This window comes from Rhincodon typus, chromosome 42, assembly GCF_021869965.1.
Source record: "Rhincodon typus isolate 14 chromosome 42, sRhiTyp1.1, whole genome shotgun sequence".
Taxonomy (NCBI): Eukaryota; Metazoa; Chordata; class Chondrichthyes; order Orectolobiformes; family Rhincodontidae; genus Rhincodon; species Rhincodon typus.
In genome coordinates, this window is record NC_063373.1 from 8,223,048 (window position 1) to 8,230,729 (window position 7,682).

Below are 7,682 nucleotides of genomic sequence, written 5' to 3' on the forward strand. Positions count from 1 at the left end.
GAAGGCTATGTAGGAATCCAGCGAGATCCTGATCAACTGGGCCAGTGGGCTGAGGAATGGCAGATGGAGTTTAAATTAAATAAATGTGAAGTGTTGTATTTTGCTAAGGCAAATCAGGTCAGGATGTACACAGTCAATGGTAGGGCTCTGGAGAGTGTTATGGAACAAAGAGATCTAGGGGTACAGGTTTATAACTCCTTGAACATGGAGTCACACGTAGAAAGGGTAGTGAAGAAAGCATTCAGCATGCTCGCTTTCATTGGCCAGAGCACTGAGTGTAGGAGTTGGGACATCTTGTTGCAGCTATACAAGACATTGGTGAGGCCATATTTGGAGTACTGCATGTAATTCTGATCACCCTACTATGGAAAGGATATTACTAAACTTGAAAGAAAAGGTTTACTAGAATACTACCTGGATTGGAAGGTTTAGGTTACAAGGAGAGGTTGGGCAGGCTGGGACTTCTTTCCTTGGTGTGTAGGAGGCTGAGGGGTGAGAGGTATATATAGAGGTATGGAAAATCATGAGAGGCTTAGATAAGGTAGATAGCCAACAATTTTTCCCCAGGGTAGGGGAGTGTAAAACTAGAGGGAATAGGTTTAAGGTGAGAGGGGAGAGACGCAAAAAGATTGGGGTGGGGGCAATTTTTTTCACACAGAGGGTGGTGAGTGTCTGGAACGGGCTGCCAGAGGCAGTGGTGGAAGCGAGTGCAATTTCGTCATTTAAGAAACATTTTGGCAGGTACATGGATGGGATCGGTAGGAAGGGATATAGACCAAATTCAGGCAAATGGGACTAGATTTATTGTGAAAACTGGGCGGCATGCTCAAGTTGGGCCGAAGGGCTGGTTTCCATGTTGTAGACCTCTATTTCTCTATGACTTGATATCCAGTGTCTCCAGTCCCGACTGCCCCTTTACATCAGTATTCCCTCACTTTTCTGCACTGTAGTGATCCAGCTCTGGCCCCTGACTCTTCTTTGCCTTCTCTGCTGGGGGTTGGCAGGAAGGGAGGAAAAGACTGCTGAAATTTCTCTAATCTGTGATTAACAAGGATTCGCTCCCTGCTTCCAGGCAGTTAATCCCCTTCAGTCATTTTCTCATTAACCCTAAACTCTCCTGTCTGCTGTTAATTCTGTTATTTCTGACACTTTCACAACTATAGATATAAATGTCTCTGTTTGAAATTTATATTATGTTTAATAACAGATAAACCCTGTCCTTTTCCCTGATCTATTTTGAGTTTCCCATGAAGTGATCCTGTGAATTGGAAAGTCTGATCAGTGTTGCCATGACAATCTGTCTGCAGGGTTTCTAACTCAGATTAAACTTCTTTGTCCCATAGTACACACCGTGTCAGACATTTAACCTCAATGTGTCTCAGTCATGTTTTCTCTAAAACCAACAAGAATCTTTATATGAGGGTGGAAAAGTTGATGAAGTGGTTACAACCCACCAATGGAATCCAAGGTTTTATGATTCAGATGTATATTCTGAAAGATCTTTTAAATGTGTTAATCACCAATTATGCTGCAGTTAAAATATCAGGCCAGAAACGTGCTAAAAGAGTCTTTTATTAGCAAGTGTATCTCAGGAATTAAAAATCCATAGAATATAAATTGAATCAATATCTTTGAAGAAATTTGTCAACTTTTTTAAGGTACAGATCCTTTCTCAGATCAAGCAAGGTATGAGAAAGTGTCCAAATAACATTTGCAACCTTTTGTCCTTTCCACGAATGTTGCCTGACCTACTGAGCTCTCCATGCATTGTTTGTTTCTGGACCCAAAGGAATTTCTGTTGCCTGGTGTTTCTGTTGGAGTAAATACAAGTGGCAAATAATCAGAAATGATTCTGTCAAAGGTTACACTGATCTAAATTACCATTAATAGCAACTTAATGTGGGGAAGATCAAAAGTAGCTGTACACTTGGTCTTCAATTCAATTTCAAAGTTTGAGAGTTTATTGTATTCATTCATGAGATGTGGGTAGTGCTAGTGAATGCTTATGTTCCATTGCCAGTTGGCATGGAGAATGTGGTGGTGAGCTCCCTTCTTGGATTTCTGCAGTTGTTGGTGTGAAGGGACAATCCAAAGCTTTGAGGAAGGGCGTTCCAGGATTTTTGACCCTGGTGCTCGACAAAGACTCAGGGTTAAGAATTTTTAAATTGTCACCCTTATTTTCAAATCGCTACATGGACCCTCCCTATCTCTGCCATCTCGTCCAGCCTCACAACACTGCCTATCTCTGCAAACTAGTCCAGCCTCACAACCATCGCTATCTCTGCTTGTTCATCATACAGCCCTCTTGGCTCAGAGGTAGGGACACCTTCACTCGGTGCAGAATGAATTATGGGGATAGAAATGATGCTGAATTTGATGGTCTTGAAGTGGAAAAGGAATGGACTATAACATAAGGAAAAAGTCCTGACTGTAAAATATACTGCGGGAAGATAAAGTTGGCAAGACAGCAACATGTGGTCAGCTGATAGGCAGCGATGGAAACCTCTTTAAGACACAGTTGATAGAAGTAACAGTTACATACTAAACAGAGCTAAAATACACACATTGTCAGAGGTGGAAAAAGTTAGGCAATGGCAGAGAGGTGATCGGGGAGAGCGCAGTGAAACAGAGTGATGGATGGACATGGATTCAAATAACAGTAAGGGGCCACAGAGCCATGGAACCTCACACAGGTAGTAAAGGCAAGCACTCAATGTTCAAACTTGTAAATGAATGCTTAAAAATATTCACCTCTCAAACAATTTCATGGTTTTCATAATAAATCTTCTCCTGGAAGCTGCATCTGGAAAGATATCAGAACCATTGGAGTCAGAGAAAAATCTCACAGTTGACAAAATCCCTGGGGAGTTGGTGATGTCACCATGGAACTGTCACTGCATAATGACATTGCACACAGGGACGCAGAGCATCTGGGTCTGTGCAAACCAGAGATTGTGAAGAATGGGAGGTCCCCCAGACTGATGGGGCAGAATTTCCCCAAATATATTTATGCATAGTGTGTGGGAATGACCTAGAACACATTTACACACACTCTATGTGAGAATGTGTCAGAATACAGTTACACACAATGCGTGGGAATGTTCAAAGCACATTTTCACAGTGAGTGGCAATGTTTCTAAACTCAGTGTTTAAACTCAATATTCAGTACTGTTAAATTGACAGACACTGTCAGATGTGATGTACAAATTGGGGTTTCTCATCTGCAAATCCTTTATATTTCAAAAGTCGTCACTCTGACCAGGATAAAAATTCAAAACAAATATTTCAAATTCTTGTTAAATGGGGGAGTAAAAGAATTTCAGGGCTCGGCAGGAATGTGGATTTGAGGTTTCAATCAAATCAGCCATAATATTATCAATGCTTGAGGAGTATTGGGGCTGTGGGAATACATTTAAGAGGGAAATCAGGAGGGCAAAGAGGGGACATGAGATAGCTTTGCCAGATAAGATAAAGGAGAATCCAAAGAGATTCTACACGTATATTAAGGACAAAAGATTAAGTCGGGAGAGAATAGGGCTCCTTAAATGTCAGCAATGTCATTTATGCATGGAGCCCCTGGAGATGGGTGAAATCCTAAACGGATATTTATCGTTAGTATTTACAGTGGAAATAACATGGAAGTAAGAAACCTTGGGGAAATAAATAATTAGTCTTGAAAAGAGACCACATCATACAAGAGGAGGTTCTGGAGGTCTTAAAATGCATCAAGGTAGATAAATCCCCAACACCTGATTGTGTGTTTCCCAGGACATTGTGGGAAACCAGGGAAGAAATTGCGGGGTCCCAAGCAGAGGAATTTATATCATCGACAATCGGGTGAGGTGCCTGAAGACTGGAGAGTGGCTAATAGTGTGTCATTATTTAAAAAAGGCTGCAAGAAAAGGCCTGGAAACTACAGACTGGCAAGCCTAACTTCTGTGGTGGGTAAGTTGTTGGCAGGGATTCTGAGAGACAGGATCCACATACATTTAGAAAGGTAAGGACTGATTAGGGATAGTCAGCATGGCTTTGAGCTTGTGAAATCGTGTCTCACAAATTTGATTGAATTTTTTGATGAGGTGACCAATAAGATGGATGAAGGCAGAATGGTGGATGTTGTCTACATGGACTTTATCAAGGCCTTCGACAAAGTTCTGCATGGTAGACTGGTTAGTAAGATCCAGGGAGAGCTAGCCAATTGGATACAAAATTGTCTTGACGGTAGGAGACGGAGGGTAGAGGTCGAGGGTTGTTGTTCAGTTTGGAGGCCTGTGACCAACTGTGTGCCACAAGGATTGGTGCAGGGTCCACTATTGTTTGTCATTTGTATAAACAATTTGGATGAGAATATAGGAGGCGTGGTTAGTAAATTTGCGGATGACACCAAAATTGGTGGTATAATGGACAGTGAAGAAGTTTATCTAAGATTACAAGAGATCTTGATCAACTGGACTGGTGGGCCAAGGAATGGCAGATGGAGTTTAATGCAGATAATTGTACGGTGTTACATTTGGGTAAGACAAACCAAGGCAGAACTTACAGAGTTAGTGATAGGGCCCTGATGATTGTCGTCTAACAAAGAGACCTGGGTTGCAGGTACATATTTCCTTAAAAATGACTTCACAGGTAGGCAGGGTGGTGAAGAAGGTGTTTGGTATGGTTGTCTTCATCTGTCAGAGCATTGAGTACAGGAGTTGGGGCATCATGTCACAGCTGTGCAAGACACTGGTAAGGAGACATTTGGTGTTCTGTGTACAATTCTGGCCACCTTACTATAGGAAGGATGTTATTAAACTGGAAAGGGTGCAGAATATAAATACAAGAATGTTACTGAGACTGGAAGGTTTGAGCTATAAAAGAAGCTGCATACACTGGGACTTTATGCCCTGGAGCATAGGAGGCTGAGGGTCTGACCTGAGATAAGTGTATAAAATCATAAAGGGCATACATAAGATGAAAAGTCAATGTCTTTCCCCAGTACAAAAGTAGACGGCATAAGTTTAAGGTGAGAGGGAAAGATTTAAAAGAGACCTGACGGGCAACTTTTTCACACAAAGGGTGGTGCATTTAAGGAACGAACTACCAGAGGAAGGAGTAGAGGTGGGTATAATTACAACATCTAAAAGACATTTGGACAGGTATATGGATAGGAAAGGTTTAGAAGGATTTCGGCCAAACACAGGTAAACGGGACTAGTTCAGTTTTGGAAATCGGAAACCTGGTCAGCATGGACGAGTTGGGTTGAAGGGCCTATTTCCATGCTGTATGACTCTATGCTGGACTCGCATTATCACATTTTTGAAGGCTTCCCTCTTTTGAGCCATACCTTTACCTGCGAATATCCACCCCCCAATCAACTTTTGAAATTTCTTAACAATACCGTCAAAATTGGCCTTCCTCCAGTCTAGAACTATGATTTTTAAATCATGTCTATCCTTTTCCATAACTATTTTAAAACTAACAGAATTACGATCACTGGCCCCAACATGCTCCCTCATTGACACCTCAGTCACTTGCCCTGCTTTATTTCCCAAGAGAAGGTCAGGTTTTGCTCCTCTTCTAGTAGGTACATCCACACACTGAATAAGAAAATTTTCTTGTATTTTGAACTCGTTAAAGCCTTGGATCTAACATGAACAAAATAGCTGACCTTCCAGAGGTGCAGTGAGAGTGGCTGCTTTTGAAGTCAAGGTGCCATTTGACTCAGTAAAGCATCAGGGAGCTCTCATAAAATCAAAGTAAATCGTAACCCAGGGAAAACTCTCTGCTGGTTGAAGTCATACCGAGCACGAAGACTGATGATTATGGTTGCTGGACTTTAATTCTCCCAGACATGGGACATCACTGCAGATGGTACTGTCCAAAATCCAGCACCTGCAGCTACTTCATCAATGACTTTTGCCCAAGCACAGAATCAGAAATGGGGGTGTTTGGTGATGACTGCACAATGCTCTGTACCACTCAAATCATGAAGTATTCCCAGTCCGTAAAGAGCAAACTAGGGATGGGCAATACCCACATCTCATGAATGAATTAAAATAAAAGACCTAGATAACATTCTACCTTGGGCTGATAAGCAGCAAGTAACTTTCAAGCCACCCATATGTCAGGAATGGACAGTTTCTAAGAAGAAAGAGTCTCACCATCTGCTCTTGACATTCAATTGCACTATCTCAGAATCCCTCACAATCAACAATTTGGGGTTTACCATTGACTAGAAACTGCATTGAATCAGCCATATAAATTTTGTGGCTGTGTGGTAGCATGACCGAGTGGTCTAAGGTGCTGGATTTAGACTCCAGTCTCAAAGTAGGCATGGGTTCAAATCCAGATGCTGTCACTTGTGCTGTTAACATGTTATGTCAAATCTTGATGGGGGTGAGTTCTGTTTAAAAGGTGGCATGGTGGCTTAGTCGTTAGCCTCACAGTGCCAGGAACCCAGGTTCACTTCCAGCCTCAGGTGACTGTGTGTGGAGGCACACTTCAGGATGAGGATGCAATAGTCCCCATTTGCTTGGATGAGCGTGGCTTCAGTGATACTCAAGAATATTGACACTACACAGGGCAAAGCAGTCTTCTGGATAGGCACTACGCCCACAAATGTTTAATTCTTTCCATTGCCAATGCAAATTTGCAGCAGGGTCTAGCATGTACAAGGTGCACTTGAGATATTCACACTCTTTACACATTCACTCACTTCATCAGTTATGTACATTCACTTCACTCTGGGACATAGGCACATGGCCCAGCAGCGCATGGACCTCATTGCCCATTGCCCCACATAAAGATGGGGGCAACACAGGTGCCTTGCTGCCTATTGCCCCACATAAAGATGGGGGCAACACAGGTACCTTGCTGCCAATTGCCCCACATAAAGATGGCAGCGGTAAACCCACGGCCTTCTTCTCAGAAAAAGCCACACACCGGGAACTCTCATGCAAATGTGGGACTGGGAGCTTATCATTTGCAGTCTGAGGCCAATACCAGATGTTTATGAAGTCTCCCTCACAGGCTCCGTCACTCCTCACTCATTCATCTGCTGTCTCCGATCCTTTTGCAGGTCAGCCTTGGCTCCAGTTCCAACCCTTCCTAGACTGACACTGCTGCACGCTCCAGTCACAGTGCTTGCATATTGCTGTTGGCAGTGAAGACAGAATTAGTATTAGATTTTATTATCACGAAGACTCGAGTACAGGAATACGGTGAAAAGTGTACAAGTCAACATTCTTAGGCGCTATCTTACAATACAAAAGACATGATTCAAAACAAAAACAGAAGCAGAAATAAAAGAAATAGCCAAAAGGAAAGGAAATGTCCAGATCATTCCAGCTACATGAGCCCTCGCTGACAGAAAAATGAAGCCACAAAGATTATCCCACAGTATTCGGACACTCAGGTGCCCTGAATCCCCGCATGTTGCCGCAGCTGGAACACCACTGCCTTCCATCAGGTACTTGGGCCCAGTCATGGAGGCATGCTGCTGCTAGAACCCGTTCTACAGCACCATTGTGCCTCCACTGACCTCGTCCCCTCCAGGAGTCTGCGCTGGGCTGGTCTTGGCATCGCAGCTGCCAACGAAGCTTCCTGGTCCCGCAGCGCGCCCAAACTCAACACTGGGCCCACTGCACCGAAGCAGCTGGTGCCGCCTTCTGGGTTAATTCTCCTTCTCAGTTTAAGCACCG

General features: G+C 43.2%; 1 long non-coding RNA gene across 1 annotated transcript; it reads right to left on the reverse strand.

Moving 5' to 3' along the window:
* Nucleotides 1-1,556: 1,556 nt before the first annotated feature.
* LOC125487450 lies at nt 1,557-7,134 on the reverse strand. The gene is made up of 3 exons (XR_007265903.1): nt 6,985-7,134; nt 2,752-2,803; nt 1,557-1,811 (listed from the first exon to the last, which is right to left on the reverse strand). It is a non-coding gene; the product is annotated as an uncharacterized LOC125487450 (long non-coding RNA).
* Between the last annotated feature and the right edge of the window lie 548 nt (nt 7,135-7,682).